This window comes from Lonchura striata, chromosome 10, assembly GCF_050655825.1.
Source record: "Lonchura striata isolate lonStrDom1 chromosome 10, ASM5065582v1, whole genome shotgun sequence".
Taxonomy (NCBI): domain Eukaryota; kingdom Metazoa; phylum Chordata; class Aves; order Passeriformes; family Estrildidae; genus Lonchura; species Lonchura striata.
This window is the reverse complement of record NC_140712.1, coordinates 17380054-17398565: the sequence shown is the minus strand read 5'-3', so window position 1 is coordinate 17398565 and position 18512 is coordinate 17380054. Positions and strand designations below refer to the sequence as shown.

Genomic DNA, 18512 nt, shown 5'->3' with positions numbered 1-18512 from the left:
GCTGTTGTTCACCCAATTTGTGCACAAGTGCTACACTGAGGAGCTTCCCAGCTCCCCTCTGCTGCCTGAAGTTGCTAGGGCAGAAAGGCTCCCTTGGCAGGGCTGGTTTGGGAAGGGCTGGAGTGGTGGCTGTCAAGACTGGCACCTCTTCAGTGCTATGTTTTCGTGGCTGTGCTTGGAAAGGGCGGGTGGGCACGAGGCCACCAAGCCCTGAGAGGAGGGATGTCTCTGGTGACGACCACTCATTTTGCCATGCAGCCCTGAGGGGCGGGAGGCTGCGTGTCAGCCCGATGGAAGCTCTCTGCAGGTCCTCCTGCCCGAGGAGCAGGCAGTGACACATTTCTGACACAAACTGGGAGGAGATGCTGGCGTGAGATCCCGGTCTTGTCATCTGGGATCAGGTACCAACCCCAGCCGTGGCTGCAAGCGGTGAAGGAAGCAGCTGCCCCAGGCGATGGTGAACATGATCCAGAGCTAATCCCGAGGCTGCTGCTCCCTGTGTGTGCCTGTGGCAAGGTGCTATATCCTCAAGGTCTCCCAGCCCCACACCGTAGCTGCTCCCAGGGCTCTGCGGCTCTCTGCAGCGGAGCTGTGGATGCCGGGGGGATGCTGGCTGAGGATGTGACGGGTTCACACTGGGCTTGCGTTAGATGACGGGTGCCAGCTCCACAGGGTGCAGGCACAAATATCTCAGGGGAATTTGCTTTCCTACGGAGCCTATTGCTCTCACAGGAAGATGGAAAAATTCAGGTCCTAAAGGGATGAACACTGCCTGCACTTTGAAGGTAGACATCCCAGAAACCATAGAAAAAGAAAGACACCCACTGATTTTTTTTTTTTTAATTTTTTTTATTTCTCCCTGTTTCTGTCTGCCTATCAGCCTGTCAGCCAGCTAGATGCTAATCCACAGCAGCAGCAGCACAAATAAAGCTAGGCTAGAGGGATGCTAATTTATGCCTGGATTTCATGCTTTGTTTTACTTCCCCACTTTATTGGACAGAGTAGGCTTTGTGAGTGACGTAAAATGTTGCGTGTACTCTCCCCATGGCAGGTTCCTGCACATGCAGCAGGATAAGTTCATTTCTCTGTAGCCCTTGCAGCCTTGCACATGCCTTTCTCTGCCTCCCCTGGATCATTTTGGGGGGGTTATTCCTGATGATGACTCCCTCTAAGTTTTGTTGCACTCTATGTGAAACCCAGGCGTGTGTTTCCAGTCTCATCGTGTCTTCTCTCCTGGTGCCAGCATTTATGCATCTAAACTGTAATTTTTTATGCTCTTGCTGGGTAACTAGACTACAGCCTCGGCAATTTGCATGAATAAATGTCATGTAAAATCATCTGCTCGTGGGTAGTGGCCAGCCGAGAAGTTATGTTGTGAGGCAATCTGTTCTGAGTGATCTGTTTAATGAAATGTTGAGATTTACAGCTCTCAAAGTCCATGGGGAAAAGCATGTATGGATTTAAGATCACAGCCCTGAGGTGACTTTACCTGTGTGGTACAAGTAGGTGAGGAGTTCTATTACTTGTTGCTTTGGAAACTCAGTGTGTTAAACTGTGCTGTTGGGCAAAAGACTTTGAAATGCCCTGTCTTGAAATAAAGGGAAATGTAAAGAATAGTCAAAGAGGTGTTAATAACAGAGGGTCTTGTAGGGTTTCTTGCAAGAGTCTTGCATGAGATCCCCACTGGGACTCTAATAGTTTTGGAAAAGAAGGATCAGGCACGAGAGGCAGGGAATGGATGTGTTGGGGCTTTGCTGAGGCTTTCAGTTCTCATTAGAGGCAAAGGGAAGGAGATGCCCAAATACCATTGAGTCTCTGTGCTTGCCAGGCTGGTACTGACTGTTCCCTGAAGCCAAAGCTCCATGAGCAAAGCAGCAAATCACTGGGGAAGGAATGAACAGGCAAGACAGAGCTGAAGGGGGCTTTGAAATGGCCACACTGGCAGGGATCTATGAATTCCCTTGCTTTTTCACTCAGTTTTCTCACAACTCCTGCTGGCCTCTGCAGAGCAAGTTGAGGGGAAGAGCTCAGAGGTGGGTCTTTGTAGCAAGGTCTGCCCTCAGCTTCACCAGGTTAAATCCTAAGTGATGATTTAATTGCGTTCAGTAAAAGCTGCCCAAATTTACAGCATGGAAATGAGAGCAGAATCATGAGTGTCCTTGTTTCCTTTTACCATCAAATAGATTTTCTCAGCCTTGAGTTCTGCAAGCTGATCTCTGTAGGGTTTTATTTCATTCGCTGTCTTCATTGCCCTATTAAAACAACAGCTCTGTCCCCGAGTCCCTACGTGTCACTGTGTGTCGAGTACTTATCCCTGTGTATTGGGGCACGGAAATGTGGCAATAAAACTGCTCACAACCACTTGTTTGGATAAAAAGCACAGATCTGCTTACCTTGCAGTAGTTTCTCCTTTTTAAGCAGAAATGTTTGCACAGGTGACTTTTGGTTTTGCCTCATGTACATTCTTAGGTTTCTGTGTGACATTTTGCCTGGCCTTGTTTAGTAATGTCCAGGAATTTCCTAGCTTTCCTCTTATGGAAATCACACAAAGGGGGTGGATCTGACTGCAGGAGCAATGTCGGAGGAGCAGAGCTACCTCTGCCCACCAAGGCAGGGCTCATGTGGGTTTGCATCACAGCTTTTCTCTTCTCTGACTAAGCTAAAGGACAGGAATAGTTTTGTACTCCTAAGGTGCACCTGTTTGTGTAGGAGGATGTGGGATTGTGGCATTTGTCTTTGCAGCTTTCACTGGGCTCCTCCACCAGGCTTTCTTTAGGCTGCTATCTGCTCAGATTGGGGGGAACCTCTGGGCAGCATTGCATCTTGCATTGCACAGGTCCTCACGTGCGAACACCGTAGGTGTGCGGAGGTATCTGGCTTTGTGCGGGTCTCAGAGCCAGCCTCTTTGAGGTCTCTTTGTTTTGTCTCCCTCTGGGTATCTCGTGTGGATGCATTTGCATATATGGAAAATGCTGTCATCATCTTCTCCCCCTCCCCAGCTCCTGTTCCCTTTGCTCTGCTGGCTCTTGGGCATTTCCAGCTGAACGGAGCCTGCCAAGGCCAGTCAAGCGCGGTGGGGCTGGGGGCGAACACCCCCCATCTGCACCTTCACTATTTCCTTCCCCAGGCATGCCTGGGGGTGCTCAGGGCATTGGGGCATTTTTTCCTATTTTTTTTTCCTCTCCTGGTATTTAATAACTAGCAATAGGCAGAGAGTGGGGTCCTGAAGGGAGTCTGGTCCATCCTCTGAGCCCCCAGCTCCAACACCCTGCTGCTCCCCCACTTTCTTCTCGTGCTGTAGCATGTCTGGCTGCAGCACCAAAGAGAGCAGTCCAAACCGTGCAGCGAGGCTGCTCACTTGCTCTAAATCCACCAGGCCAGGTTTAAGCACTTTTCGTTCCTGCCGGAAAAAGCCTTGGAGTGGTTATACCAATAAATCTCTTGCTCCTCCATGAAGATGTCCTTCCCAGGACATTTTAAGTCCCTAATCCTCTCCAAGGCATCTTTGCCTCTATCTTCTCTAACCTGTACCTGCCCCCCTGATGCCAAAGACTTGAATGCCCTGAGGCTTCATCCCTTCAGTCTGCCTGCTCTCTGTGCACCTCTGTGCATCCCTGCTCCCACTGCACTGTCCCGACATCCTGCTGCCAGCTTCAAACTGGGGACAAGCTGGGCCATTGGAACGGCCGGGGGCGGAAGAAGGGGGTGGAGGAGAGACGGGGCAGCTGCGAGGCTTGTGTTAGTAAACACTTCCTTGGGTTCACATTTTAATTCCTTACCCCCCTTCCACATCTTCTCCCCCATCCTTTCCCTTTTCTATATGCTCACACAATGAGACCATTGTCAAGGGGTGATTTGAATGAGGGGTCTCCGGGCATGTTCCCAGCATTGTCAAACAGAGTGGGAAAAAAACCACAACTCCAGCCTAGCCAGGAGGACCAGACCAGACTGAGACAGATGCCTAAATTAGTGACAAAGCCTTTTGAATGTCCCCCCTAGACAAGGGTTGCCTTGTGCATGCGTGCGTGTGTGTGTGCATGCTCGTGGGTGTGTATTTGTGGCTGGGTGGCAGCTTGCATGTCTCCCCATGTTAATTAGTTTTGCATGCATGTCTGATAAGGTGCCAATGAATATATTTGTACTCCTTCCATTGGTGAAAGCTGTCTCGGCGGCGGGGGAGATGCGGGGTGGTGGGGGTGTGCTCAGTGCAGCCTGGCAGCCCGGGGTAATTGAGCTGTGCGGGGCTGGGAGAAGGGGTGAGGGTTACATCGCCAGAGCTCGGCTTCCCAGCGATGGGATCTGCTGCTTTCGTTGCAAATCATGGAGAGTTTAAAAGAGAACTGAGGCTTTTTTTGGTTCACTGGGTCTTTCTCTTCATCTTGGCTGATTGTCTGGCTGAGGGTCTGTAGGCTCTTTCTTCTCCTCTGCCCTGTGTGTCTTTCTCTCAAGTCCCTTAAAAGGTGTTTATTTCCAATGGATTTGTATCCATCTTTGTATACACACATACACATGCAATCACTCACACAAAGCCCCAGTAACAAAACCTCCGCCTCTTTCTCCAGAAAGGGAGTCAAATCTGCTACCAGTTACAAAATATGGGAGGGAAGTGAAGCGTGTGGGTGCCAGGGGTGGAGCAGTGGAAACAGGCAAATAGAAATGCAGAACAGGAGTTGGAGAGACAGAGATAACATGCTCTATAAAGGATTTATCAACATTTGCTCAGGATAGAGTTATTAATTAGCAATGCAGAGAAAAGTCTTTCTACATCCCCAGCGTATGGACCAGCACATAATGTCATTCCTAGACTGCTGTTATCATTCATCCATCCATCCATCTGCATTCTGTAGGTTCACACAAGAATTCATTGTATGTGTAGGGATGTAAACATCAGTTCACATCTAATTAATTTCCTGTCTAAATTAATTTTGCATCCTTTCCCTTAAATCAACAAGACTTAAGAGCCCACATACATTTCTTGAGCAGAATGGGAAGAAACTCTTGAATGGGCCAAGATGTCTTTTCTCCCTGTGGTCCCATCTGAGCATCTGCCAGATGCTGACAGAGTGAGGTCTTACATGGCACAAGGCTGCTCTGAAGCAGAGGTCATTTTGGGAAGTTTACTGGAGCACAGCTTGCCTCCTGTGGAGCTTGGTAGCATCCAGCTTCATGTTGGCTCCAGTTTGCTTTGCCTTCTCTTCCATACTTGGGTTCTGGTACAGTGAAGGAATGAAGAGCAGGAGCCGGTACACGATGGAGCAGGGCTGGCCCTGCAGGGATCCTGGGTGGGAGATGCTTGGTCCAAGCAGCAGAGCACAGGGTTTACTCCTGATGGCTGACTGGGGAGGAAGGGGAAGGTCATGAACAAGGTAAGGTGGCTTGTTGGGGGTTTGGGTTGGGTAGGGCTGACACCTCTTCCCCCGCTGACTTTGCAGCTGCACTGGGTTTTCCTCTGCTACTGGGAGGGAAGCTGGGAAGTGATATGGAGAGACGGTAGAGTAGCCAGGAAGCAACAAAGCCACCTGCCTGGAGGAGGGCTGACAAGTCCCTGGTGAGCTGCAGGAGGAGCAGCTCTCCTTTGTGCTCAGAGAAGTCCGGGAACACAGGCAGGGCCAGGCTACACCTCCGCATCGACCTGCACAGGATGTCTATGGGGGCCAGCCCAAAGAGTGCCCCAAAATCCTCACTGCCACTCCAGCAGTAGGTACAGTGGGCAGCTCATCAGTAATGTACAGGAAAAAAGGGATTCCCATGAAATGCAGGTCTTCCAGTTGGAGAACAAAGGCAATTTCGTGTGACTTATCAGCGGTGCCTAATTGCGCAGGGTGAATAATGAGCAGCTGGAGAGGCAGCACTGCCGTCCCTCCGGCGGGCTGCAGCCGGTGGCCATGGCTGGAAACCCCAATCAGTGCCAGCAGAAAGTGGGCTTCCTCAGAGATGAGCAGCCCCAGCACTCTGTGCCTGTTTCAGAGCTGTTTGGGCTCCTCCATTTCAAAGTAATTGTGTTAATCCCACATGGATGTAAGAGGGGAACCTGCTGTTGGAAAAAGTCTCTCTGCAGTTGCTCAGACCTTTCATTTATGCAGAGGGTGAATGTGTCATGCAAGCCTGACCCAGATGCAAGGTGCCTTTAATCACAAAGAAGAACCAGGCACCAGCATCCTGCAAAGGGCTTGCAGTTCCTTCCCTGTCTGGTACCCCGTCTCTGAGCAGTGGCCATGCTAAGAACCCCTTCCAGCTGACCTCCCACCCCTGTGACTTCCTCTCCTGTGTGCACATCCCTATCTCTCTTTATTTGTCTCCCAAACTCTGGGCAGGGCTGTAGAAACCGCTTTGTCAGAGCTCCTCGCCAGGTTGATCTGCAGAAGGGGTTTTTTTCCCTTTCCCCGTTGGGATGACTATTCCCACACAAGCAAAGCCTCTTAATGAATCTGTGGCAGCAAAGTAGGTAACGTGCTCTCCCTGCCAAGGCTGCTTGGCACAGCTGGAGTCACGTAATCAGGCTAGGCTGGCAGTCGGGGACAGAGTGGGAAGAGTTAAACTGAGGACAGTGCAGGGACAACTAATCCCCAACAGGAAGAGTAGCAGAGACCTCCCTGTCCTTCATCATCCTCCCCCTCCATTCATGCACTTTTCCTCCCTCTCCACCACATCCTATTCCTCTCCCACATCCTCCCTTTACTTATTTCTTCTTCCGTCTTTCTCACCCTCCTCTCCTCCTCTCCTCCGCTGCTTTCTCACTCCTCCCCCGTGGTTTCCCTCTCCCCCACCATCCCCAGCCCAGTCTCCTCTCACATGCTCTGTCATGTCTCCAGAGCTGGTTTTGGAGTGGGACCGAGGGACGGTGTATTTGGGCTGCGGTGGAGGTCACAGCTATATGGGGATTGTTTAAAAGAGATTTGCCCACATCCCAGCCCATGTGACCAGCCTCAGCTGCAGGTCTCTCTTTCTTAATCTGGAGATAAGCGTGATTATCCGAGGAAGGGCTGTTCGGAGCTTTGTAACTGTGACAGGGGAGCTTTCAAGTCGCACTTTGCTGGCAGAGCAGCGTTTAAAGCCGGGGAATCAGATTCCAAGCGTGGCTTTGCATCTCTTTTCTGCTGGGAGCATGGTGCAGGGCTGGCAGTGGGGATGGGAGCTTTATTAGGACTTTGCTTATGATGCGGAAAAGGAGTTAGGGGAGGGAAAATGGGGGAAGAAGGAGGTGAAAAAAATCCCAAATTGCCATTTCCCCATCAGTGGTGGCCCAGGAGAGATTGGCACTGATTCAAGGGGACAGGCTAGCCTGAACCCTGGTGCAGAGCAGTAAGGTCCATCAAACCTGGGGTCTGCCTTGTTTTTAGCCTGGGGTTGTATCTCCTTGTTCTGCTCTACCCCGCCTCGCTCTGTTGAATCCTTCACACAAGAGGTCTCTGGGGCCCTGTTTGGAAATGAAATGCTGTTTTAGCAGCTCCCATGGCACAGATTCCCTGGGAGAGATGGCAGGGCCAGCTTTGCTGCCCAATAAACACATCGGCCCCAGCACTCAAGGCAACCAACTCCCTGTCCCTGTTCAGAGAAATATTTGCTGGAGATGAGCTCTTGTGAGGCATCTCTGCAGCCAAGGTGGAAGTGCAGGGACATATAGCAATTGTGTAGTTCAGTATAGTATCAATGTCTTGTATTGCTGGAGGTGGAAATATTTAACATCTCATACAAGTGACATGGTCCCAAAAGATTTCTTTGGCCGGGACAGGCATCAAAATAGGGTTTAGTGGAAATGTTCAGCTCCGGAGCAGGTGCTGCTTGGCTTCTATTTGTAGACTAGAAACTCAGAGCAGAGACTCGTAACAGCACTTCTTTTGATGGAGATGGGTCAAGGAGAAAGAAAGCTGGAAGCGAGCCAAGGGCGGGAATCTGGGGCGAGGTTGAATCAGGACGAAGTGCCAGCGCTTTGGACCGTCACTTGGGCAGGACTCACTGTTCTTGCCATATCCTCCCTGGAAACGGCTCAGCTTCCAGCACTGCAGCTGAGGCCAGCCTGATCCAAAGGACACCCCGAATCCCATCTGCTCTCCCCACACCGCCCATTCCTAGTGGGTGGGTATTTGCAGTGAGAACACCAAACTGCCCCTCTGCTTGGGTTTGTTCACGCAGGGGCAGTTCCTTGCCTCTGTCAGAATGCCAAGGGATAGAGTACATCCATCTTCTTCCTCTCCCACGAAGGCATGTCTCATTTTTGCAACATGCTGCCACAAGGGCCAGCCAGCCTTAAAGCAGCCCAGGACAAAGTCCTGTCCCTGAAGGATGAAATGTGTCTCTGCAGGGCAGGTAGCTCAGCGTACCTCCAGTGGTTGAAGAAGGCAAGCGGTTGCAAATGTTATCATTTTGAGAGCAAGCTCTGAAACATCTCCCACGTTGCCTGCCTGTCTCTGGAGCCCCACACAGCTGCTCTGTGGGTGGAAGCTCTGTTTTTCGTGTGCCCCCCTGAACTTTATTTTTTGCTATTTTTCTCTGTATGCTGCTTAGATGAATCCTCTTCAGTGCCTACAGCTTATTCCAGGGCTTTACTGAGGATCTGACCAACACATGTAGCCTTACTCCAGGGCATGGTTCTTGAAGAAACTAAATGGGTAGGGCTTCTTTTTAGTCTAGTGGCTGTAAAACCAAACATCCCAAATCCCAACCTGCAGACGTGCTGTGCAGATAATGCCTGTGCCCCATTGGAGAACAAGAGCTCCCCTTGAAATCCCCCAGCCTCGGATGTGGCAGCGGGAACGTGGGCAGGAACATGTAGGTGTTGGCATGTGCAGGCAGGAACACGTGTGTGCCAGGACAAGTGTGCCCATCTCTGCAGACACAGCCCCACGTCTGTCTCTGCACCAGCCCCTCTGGTGCACTGGCTTCAAAAGTATCTTCCCCACACCTGCCTGAAATGAGGGTTTAGGGGCATAGGGTTGATGGTAAATTAACCAGTGGTAAATGGAGGGAAGCACAGTAGATGGGTTTAATGGGGAGATCCATTTGGGATGCAGCAAGAGAAGGTTTCCTGATGGAACTAACAGAAGGAGCTAGAAAAGGGAGCAGTGTTGTAGATACGGGTGTGAGATCAAAGGCTGTGACAGGGCCAAGAGCGATGAGAGGTGGGAGCCAGGAGCAGTTTGTGTTCCTTGGTGTCGAGCAATGCTGAGGAGAGTGAAGGAAAAACACTGGCTGCTCTGAACAAAAGCCACTGAACAGGGAGATGGGAATGGCACAGAGGGGACAAAGCAGGAGACACAGAGCAGCCAGCACCACGCACGGGTGTGGGTGGCTTTCCTTGCTGGGTAAAAGATGGGCTGCAGAAGGGGGCTTGCACCCAGTGAGGATGTGCAAGCTGGTCATGGCCCATGACAGCGAGCCAGCACAATGCCACAAGTTTGGGGCACAGAGTGGCTTTAGGAAAAAGAAACTGTCACAGTTACAAGGGGGGTGTTTCCCCAAAGGTGGCCAGTGTTTCCAGGATAGGGAAAAGGAGCTCCACACCTGTGTTGGAAGAGCTGAGTCATTTTTCCAAACACCACGTTAGGCCGATGCTGGAGTTTGAGCACAAGCTGGGCAGTAACACAAGCCTGGGCTGGAATGCCTGCACAGCATCCCTGAGCTGCACTGGGCCTGCAGCTCATCCTGCAGCTCTGGGACTCTGCAGGGTCCGAGGGGAAGGGAACAGCTCTGGCTGTTGAATTTGGGTTCTCCTTTCACCCATCCAAGCATCCACCTTCCCTGCAAGGACAGCTGAGACCCAAGGGCAGTTTAGGCCCTTGCTATCATTGCTGTTGGTCAGAGCCTTTTCTTAACAATACTCTGGCACCTCCTTACATGAATCTGGGTTTTGTGATTGATGACAAGCAAAACTCTTGTCCAAAAGACCATAATGTTTGCTTGCAACCTCATTGCTATAGTTACAGAGGTCCTCAGGACAGCTCTGAAGTAGGTCACCATGGACCCCATTTTTTCTGTGTCTCCCAGTGCAGCACAGATCCAGAAACAGAATGCACCCACCACAGTCCAGCTGGGCATCGCCCTGGCACAGCCCAGACTGTCTCAGGGAAGGCCAGGCTGGAGAACTGCCCTCCAGTAACAGCACCCAAGGGTACAAAGGGCTGTCCTGCACCTGGTCACAGGAAACTTCTGTTCCTCACGCAGCCCCAGTGCCAGCTAATGGTGTTCCCCAAGTCAGGGCTCCCTTCCAGACTCCTGTCTCCCCATCCCCCACCTCCTTGCTGGCTCCCTCCCCCCTTTCCCCCAGTGCCTCTCCTCCTGCTTTGCATAATTTTCCATTTTCAGTGTCCCCTTTTCTTTTTCTCCTCTCCATATGGTGCGTCCCCCTCTCTGCCTGGCGCAGGAGCCATCCTTAACAAGCTCGGCAAAGCCCTCTCTCAGGGGCTGCACATGAAAGATGCTCTGTAAAAACAGAGGCTGGGATGGAGCTCCCCCTTTTTTCCCCCCTTGATTTATATGGGGCTGGGATGTGGGAACGTTTCTGGGTCGCATTTTAGAGCCGCCGGGTGCTTGTGCCTGTTCTCTCCAGCCATTCAGTGCAGACCCCTAAGGCCAGCTCGTCCTCAGCCTTTGATCTGCAATGCAGAAAGAGCATCCAGGGCAACTTTGTGCCTCTCATCCAGCCCCTGCCCTCATTTGGGCTGGCAGGGAGGGATGCCCTGTCCCACCACACCGGGGAGAGGCCATGGCCTTTCCTCTCAGTGTCTGGTGGCCTTTTCCAGCTGGCTACTTTGGCTCCCTCCCACATCCCTGGCACCGTGAGGACCTTCCGACTCATGAGGTCCAAGGCACTGGGTCATGGTGAAGCAGCAGGTCGTGGGATTTGTGATACAGGGATTCTGCACATCTGAACTCACCCCTGCCCTTCTCCAGCTCCACTGCACATAGTGGCCAGTGAGCACCCAGGGGTGCCTGGAGGGTGCTGGGGCTGAGCAAAGGGTGCTGGGGCTGGCAACGCCTGCCCAGCATTTGATGGGTTAAGCCAGTCTCTAGCTAATTTCTCCCAGCGGCTCCCCTCCTCCTCCTCGTACTTCTGTATGCAGCAGGCAGGGCCTCAGCGCAGGTTCCTGCACTGAGCTGTTGCCAGGGGAGTAGTTAGGCGAGTCTGAGCTATGTGGGGAAAAGGCCCGGGCTGTCAAAGTGTCTGAGATGAACCATAGCCCGGTCCCCCTGCAGCTGGGCCCAAGCATGCATCAGCCCTTGTTTGGAGCCTGGGAATGGCAAAGCCCAGGGAGGTTCAAGGGCAAACTTGCTATTCATTAGTCAGGGGTCCTTGACGTTCCCACTCTCTGTCTCCCTTCTTCTTCTTCTTCTTCTCTTTTCTGTCCCTCTTTTGACAGATTCCTGGGTGCTTTTGGGGAAAACTCCCCTCCTCCTCCTCGCCCCAGCAAAAGCCCTCCACATAAACTTCCCCAGCAGACAAGGCAGGAGGACAATAACGTCAGGGCCACGATGCAAACGAGAGCCAGCGGAGCAGCCGCATCCCCCGGGTGTCCTTTCTCCCCGGCCCTTCCCGCGCTGCTGCGGGAGGCTCAGCCGCCGCATTCATTTCGCTCATCTTGCCCATCTCCGGTGTTTTATTATCTTGATGCTTGCAGGAAATTGTAACTTGAGATAAGGAAAATGTCAGGCGCCTTCTCCTCTCTCCTGTAGCCCAAAGCACCGAGAAGTTGCTCCGTAGGAAATGTAAACGCTTGCCCAGGTGCAGAGGATGAGCACGAGATGGAGGGAGCCTCGAGAGGCCGTGCGAGCATCTCCGTCAGGAGATAAAACTCGCGGCGTAGGCGTAACACGGAGCCTCCCTCCCGCCCTGCCGAACAGAATATTTCATAGCTCTTAGAAGCCGAAGCTCCCTTGTAATTATCCAAAGCAAACAGCACGTGTTATTAGTTTAAAATGATTTTTTTTTCCCCCTCCCCGGGCCCCTGGAGCAGAATGGAGGTGTAATTGTGCTAAGGAGTTAGCAGGGGAGAGCACAGCTTTTGGTCACATTCAAGTTGGAGGGCTTGAGCCAGGGAGGCTGGTATGAAAGGCGGGTATTTGCATAAGCAGCGTGCATCCCTACAAAAAAGAAAGATATCAGGGGCTTGCAAAATTCAATCAAGGCTGGGAGGGAAGAAAAAAAAAGAGGGGGGGGGGTGGAAGGGAGGGGGGAAAAAAATTGACAGTGAAAAAGGTTTTTCTAAGTAACACCCTGTCGAGATTAAATTGTCCAGAAAGTTTCTCCGTGTGAGCCGGTGAAGCGGAGGCTGGGCTGAGGGCAGGGGAGGAGCAGGGTCCCTCCTTCCTGGCCTCAATAGGGGACAGGAATCTGATTAGGCAGAGCGTTCTGCATCCATTTACCATTATTTGAGCTTTTTTTTTTTTTTCGCTTCCCACCGCCCAGAATTGCTGTGGCAGGGCAGTTTATCAGCATATAAACCTCAGTGCTGGCTTTGTAAGGGCACAAGGAGGCAGAAGAGCAAGTGTTGGGGCAGAGGCTGAGCTATAATTTCAATTGTTTATTCAGCTTTAAAAAGAAAAAAAAAAGATGGACAGTAAATCCACAAAATCCACACACAGAGGGATGTCTTCCCTGTGCAGGACATTTGGGAGGGAAGACAGTGTTGGGGCTGGAACTGGGTCCTGGTGAAGCCCTATTTTTGCAGGCACCCTTAGCGCAAGGCTGAACTCTGCTCAGAAAGTGCATGCAGGAGATTTGAGGTTTCCTGAAGCTTATGTCGAATCAGTTGGGTTGGTCTGGCCCCTCCTGCCCTCAGTTACTGAGTGCCAGAAGTTTCAAGCCTACCAGGCAGGCAGAGGGTGATTTCCAGGCTGAGTTGATGTCGGGCACCAACAAGCACCCCCTCTGTCCACACTACAGAGAAGCTTCTCTGTAGGCCAAAGCAAGCTTATCCTATCCCTGCAGAGGGCAGGGACTGTCCCTGCCCAGGACAGGGGTCTTTACCTGCCAGGTAAAGCCTTTCCCCTTCAGGAGGCTTCAGCTGCCTCCTCCAGTCCTGGGCTCGTGAAAGCACCCACCATCATTCAGATCTCATCTGTCCTAACCTCAACATCCTTTCCAGGCTTGGGGGAACATTTGGGATGACTCCTGATCTCACATGGGATAAAGAAGTGCTGAGCCTTGGCTTTTTGCAGCCTGGGTCTCTCTAAACACACACAGTATGGGGTCTGTCCTCTCAGCACCCAGAGACAAACACAGGCCATGGTCCTTCCCCAAACCCAAGCACATGGGGTGGGTTTGGCTTCTGCCTCTCTTAAGTTTTAGGCTTGCTTCAAAGTTGCAGAAGGGAAGGGATTTTCCTTGGATTTCCATCAAGTGCTTTATGAATATTGCAATAAAGGGGTTACAGAAGATCTATTTTTAAGAGAGAGAAAAAATACCCATGAAAATTGCAGCCTGGACCCCAGAGTGTAGAGTATTTGCACAGTTCAAAGAGTTACGGTGGTTCATCCAGTCACAGCCTGGGAACGTCGCGGTGCGACCTACAGCAGATCACATGCCGGCTGCTCCCAGGGCGGCTCATTAGAGAGCCACACAGAAGATTTATCTCTTAAAATGGGCTTGCAAATATTTTATAAAATTTGCAATATTTTATAAAATTACAATTTGGTGCAATAAAAAGAATAAATTAACCAGCTGATGGTTCCTTTTGCAAGTGTACTCAAGGATTTGTTATATTAGTCTTTACTCCTTCCAATGTAACAGTTTATGGGCAAAGCAAAGGGATGATAGGAAAACCTTGGGACTGGTTTGGGGGGATAGGGGAATACACACTCAACATGGATAAAGTGTAAAGGAAATAGATGAAAAACAATCAGAAAAAAGGGAGGAGAACGTGCTGCAAGGTGCGAGGTGTGTGGGGAAAAGCACAGGAGGCGTGGGGAAAGCAGAGAAGGGGACTTTGGCTGAGCGTCACAGCTTCGGCTCCAGCTCGGTGGCTTGGTATCACTTTCTCCAGTCAGGCAAGGGCGCTGAGGGCAGGGAAAGTTAACACGAAGATTAAAACATCAGAGGGCTGTGCCTTTAGTGGCTCTGACATGCAGAGTAATCCCATGCCCCAAAGCCTAGGGAGGAAGGACGAGCCGTGAGCCCTCCCCTGGCTGGCGGTGTGCGGGGCAGGCAGAGGTATGGATTGAGGAGGGTGCAGGGGAAGCTTGGCATCTTGGGGACTACAGTTTTCCTGGTAAGGAAGAGGGTAAGGTGGTCCAGAGCCATGAGAAACATGTGGTGGGGAGGGAGAGAGGATTGGAGTTCTCTTCCACCAGGGACAAGTTGGTCTGTTCTCAGCCAAGTGCTACTGGACCATTTCTCTGACAGAGATCATAACCACTCCATTTTTTTTCTTTCCTTCCTAGATCCCAGTGAGAGGACAAGGGACTTTTGAAGCCTGTGAGTTCCTTCTTCCAGCTGGCTACCACCTGCCTGGACTTGCCATCTGACTTCTCCGAGTTTCTCCAGGAGGTCCCAACCTGCTTCTCCATTGGTCTCAAAGAGGAGTCAGCTTTGTCTCGTGAACACAGTGGATTTCTGGACTTTGAAACACAGCGGTGCAGCCATGGGGAGGGAGCCAGGGCAACACAGGGAGCCAAGGGATCATCCCACATCACTCCTGTATGTTGCCTTCAGTGCCCTCAATACCCCAGAGCAGGACCAAAGTGCTTAGGCAGAGAGGCCTGAGCCAGTCACTGTCTCACCTGGTGAAATACCAGGTGTGTGAAGTTTGGAGGGAGCTTTTGGCCCCCGGCTTTGCTCATGGAGCAGAGCTCAGCCCTTGCTGCTCTGGATCCCTGGGTCTGTGGAGCTGTGGGAGTGCAGCCTTCCCGAAGGCACTGTGCTTGGGGCCCAGAGGACCATGAGATTTTCCAGGCCAGGCAGCCCTGCTGGTGTTGTACTGCACCCTCTCTGTTCCTGTACTGCCTGTATTCTCTCCCATTCAAATCCTCCCAACCCCATGCACTGTTGAAAATAAACTCTCTCTTTTGGAAAAGTGAGCGTGTGATTTGGTGCAGTCTCGAGATGGAGGAGGCAATGGGCACAAAATAAACCCAGGCAAATCAACAGGGAAGCGGGAGCAGCCGAGAGCCATGCAGCCAGGCTGCGCCGTGCCCCGCATCAGGCACATTTCCCTGAAAGCCCGAGCGAATCCCTCGCCGCTCAATGATCTTTATTTGGTCTGAACCCCGTCTGGGAAGTAACCGCTAAACCCAATGCAAACAGACCCCCGTGAAAGAATATAATGAATATGTCTCTCAAATGATTTGGAGCCCTTCTGCCTGCAGAGCAGGGTTCCCCATTGTGCCCCGCTCCCGGCGTGCTCGGGGCAGGCTGCGCGAGGTGGCCGCTTTCCCAGCTGAAATCCGAAAAAAGCAAACAATGGGTCAAGGCCGGCATTGTGCGAGCCCAGGCAGGCAGAAGGAGCGCAGCCCGGCATGGCCAAGTTCAAGGCTGGGCAGGGGGCCGGGCGCAGGGATGCTAATGGGGGCTGCGCGGGGGCTGCAGAGCAGGGGGGCCGGGGGGTCTGCGTGCTCTTACCCTGTGCAGCCCTGAGCACCCAAAAACCACCTTACAGAGAGGCAGCGATTGTCAAGTGCTGCAAGAGGTGCTGGGTGGGGACACATTGGGAGGAATCTGGGTTGCTGGGGGGTTGATGGTGGTTGAGGGGCTGGTATTGCAGTGGGGGATTAGCGTGAGTTGGAGGAGAACTGATGCTACTGGGGGCAGACTGGTGCTGTGAAGGTGTTACAGGGGGAACTGGTGTTGCTAATGGATATGACTGGGGGAACTGGTGCTGTGGGGGGCTGCAAGTGGAGGTGATGGCACAGTGCAGGGCCCTGCTGGTGCAGTGGGCGTCCTGGGGGCGATCTGGGCTTGAGAGCCTCGAAGAGGACACAGCTTCTTTGGGTCTGCCTGCTGCTCCAGGCCCGAGCAGAGACCCCCCTACACCCCCTCATCTCCCCCGTCGCTCCCCCCTCCCCGGATGAAGTGTGCGGAGACAGGCGGAGCGGCCCGTGGAAAAACACCATGGAGGGCCTGCACAAAGGGGGTTTTATTCAAATTTGTTTAGAGTTTAGCGGATTTGCATGAAAAATGTGTGAGAAAAGCCGGCTCCAATGACCTCATCCCCAGCTGCCATTAATGTTCAATTAAGTGCTGAATAGTAGCAAAGGGGGGACCGGCCGGGACGTGCAGAGAATCCAGGCTCGGGCGCAGACTGTGAGAACCGGGCGGCCCCCCCGACCGTCTGGCCCCGGCCAGCCCCGACGGGGTCCCCCCGCCGCCGCCCCGCTCTGCACCGGGAGGTGCGCTGAGCCCGTCGGGTCTCAGCCCGTCTGGGTTATTCCCCGGATCAGTCGCATTCTGAAGCAGAGTGCTCCCCCGCCGCGTCCAAGGTGGGTGTTTGGAGGGGGCAATGCCCCCTCTCTGCGTTGCCGGGGCTGTTGTCACTCCCCCCGCAGCCCGCCTCGCCCGGCCCGAAGCCGCTCTCCGCCTGGCAGACGGTGTCAAAGCCCAAGTTCAAGTCCACGCCGAGCGGCTCTGCCCTGGGATTCCCAGCTCCTTTCCATCCTCCGCCTTTTGTTCGCTTCTGACAATTGCTCTTTATTTCTTACACACCCCCAGCCTCCCCCCCCGCACCCCCCTCCCTGCCCGCACTTGGCACCGTTTAGCTGTCTGCCTGCAAACTTAACAACCCCGGTTCTTGGTATAAGCACTCAAATTACCCTTCTTTCTACATATAAACACGGCCCGGGGTGTGCGGCTCTCCCCGGCCGCGGGGTCCCCCCGGCACAGCCCGGCTCACCCGCACCGACCCCGGCCCCGGCCGGAGGAAGTTTCTGCTGCGGGACACGGCAGGAGAACACGAGCCGAATACAGAACCCCCGCTCTGCGTGGCTCCCCCGGGCTAGCGCTCAGGTAAGGGAACACACACCCCATTCGCTTTTGGGGGGCTGCCTCTGCTTCGGGGCGTGATGACACAGCAGGTTTGGGGGAGTGATGGGGAGGGTGTCTCTCTGTAGGGGTTCCCACATACTCCTGGCAAAACCAGCCCTGCCTCGGGCACGCTGATGAGGAGCCCCGAGCCGACCTCCCCCGGGCGTGCGGACCCACCCCCGGCCGGGGTGCGGCGGGGACACTGCCTGGCGGGGGCAGTCGGAAAGCCAGGGGAGGTGGCCTTCCCAAACCTGCCTCTGCCCCGGCCTGCCTCTCTCCGCCCCCCTCGAGAGGGGAACACCCACCCGGGGAGCGGACCGCGGGCTTGGGGGGCCTTTGAGGGCCGGCACCCCCAGGGCTCCCGAGCACCGACACCGCCGGTCCCGCTGCCCTCCGGGACGGGGCTTCGGGGCAAAGCCCTCGCCGAGGGTCAGCGGCACCATCCCCGCTGGGTCACGCCTCCCTCTGCACAGGTGTGATGACATGGGGCAGGAGAGGCCATAGCGTGACCGAAGGAGGTGCTGACTGACCCCACAAATAAACCCCTTCCTCTTCCCGCTACCTGCGGTCGGCTAGTACTGGGATAAACTGGTCGGGACGGGGCGAGTCTGGGGGCCTCGGGCAGATTTAGGTTTTCGTCTGATTTAATTTTTTTCTAAGACAATTTCGGGTGAGGGAGGGGAGGGTAAACACACATGTCCCTCCACTTCCCGGGGCTAAAATAGAGATAACGGATGGAAGGAGCAAGCGCACCTTCAGCGGGGAAGTGAGCAAGGCTTGGGAGAGCGAGAAAGGAAAGGAGGGGGTAAGAGGCTGAGAAGGGACAGGGAGGAGGAGGGATAACGAGTGGGGACACAGGAGGGGATCCCCCGAAATCCGTCCTCGAGCCCAGCGCAGCGACGCGGGCGCCCTTCACCGGCGCCTCGGGGCGGGGCGGCCCCGCGGCCCGGGGACACCGGCGGGGCCGTGCCGAGGGCCGAGGGCTGTCACGTCGCATCGCGTCACGCAGCATCGTGTAGTATAATACGGCGCCATAAATGATAGCGGAACATAAGCATATACGTGTTCTGTATATATGTATGGAATGGAGCGCATATACCGCTGTATTGCATTGCAGTCGGGAGTCGCCACCGGGTTTCCCCCCGCTCCCGACGCCCCGTGGGGTGTGGGGCGGTCGCGCTGTGCCGCGTCCCCGCCGAGGATGCGCTGGGGTGGCCGCGTCCTCGCTCCGAGAGCGGGGACGGAGCACTCCCCGCTCCGCAAAACAGAGCCCTTCTCTCTCACGTGTGTGTTTGAAAATAGCGGCGTGGGCGCACCCCGGCGCCGTGGGAGAGGCCGCGCCTTTTTTTTTTTTTTTTTTGGTGGCTATTTCAAAAACCCGCACTCGCAATGGTTCCAATGTCCGTCCCTTCCGTGGGCCCGCACGCGTGAATGTACGCACGGCTGCTTCTCCCCACAAGTGCCTGTGAACATCTCTCGCCCCCTCAGCAGAGGAACCAGGGGCGGCCCCTCCGGGGCACCCACCCGCGGCTCTGCACCCACCGGGGACTTCACACGGTGC

At 53.8% G+C, this 18512-nt stretch overlaps 1 long non-coding RNA gene across 5 annotated transcripts in view; it reads left to right on the top strand.

Moving 5' to 3' along the window:
- Positions 1–18512, top strand: part of LOC110474298 (uncharacterized) — an 85727-nt gene that overhangs the window by 20774 nt on the left and 46441 nt on the right. For all 5 annotated transcript variants that reach the window (XR_014957620.1, XR_002466056.3, XR_014957619.1 and 2 more), the window contains one exon: positions 14377–16933. This is a non-coding gene — a long non-coding RNA (uncharacterized LOC110474298). The remainder of the gene's footprint in view (positions 1–14376; positions 16934–18512) is intronic.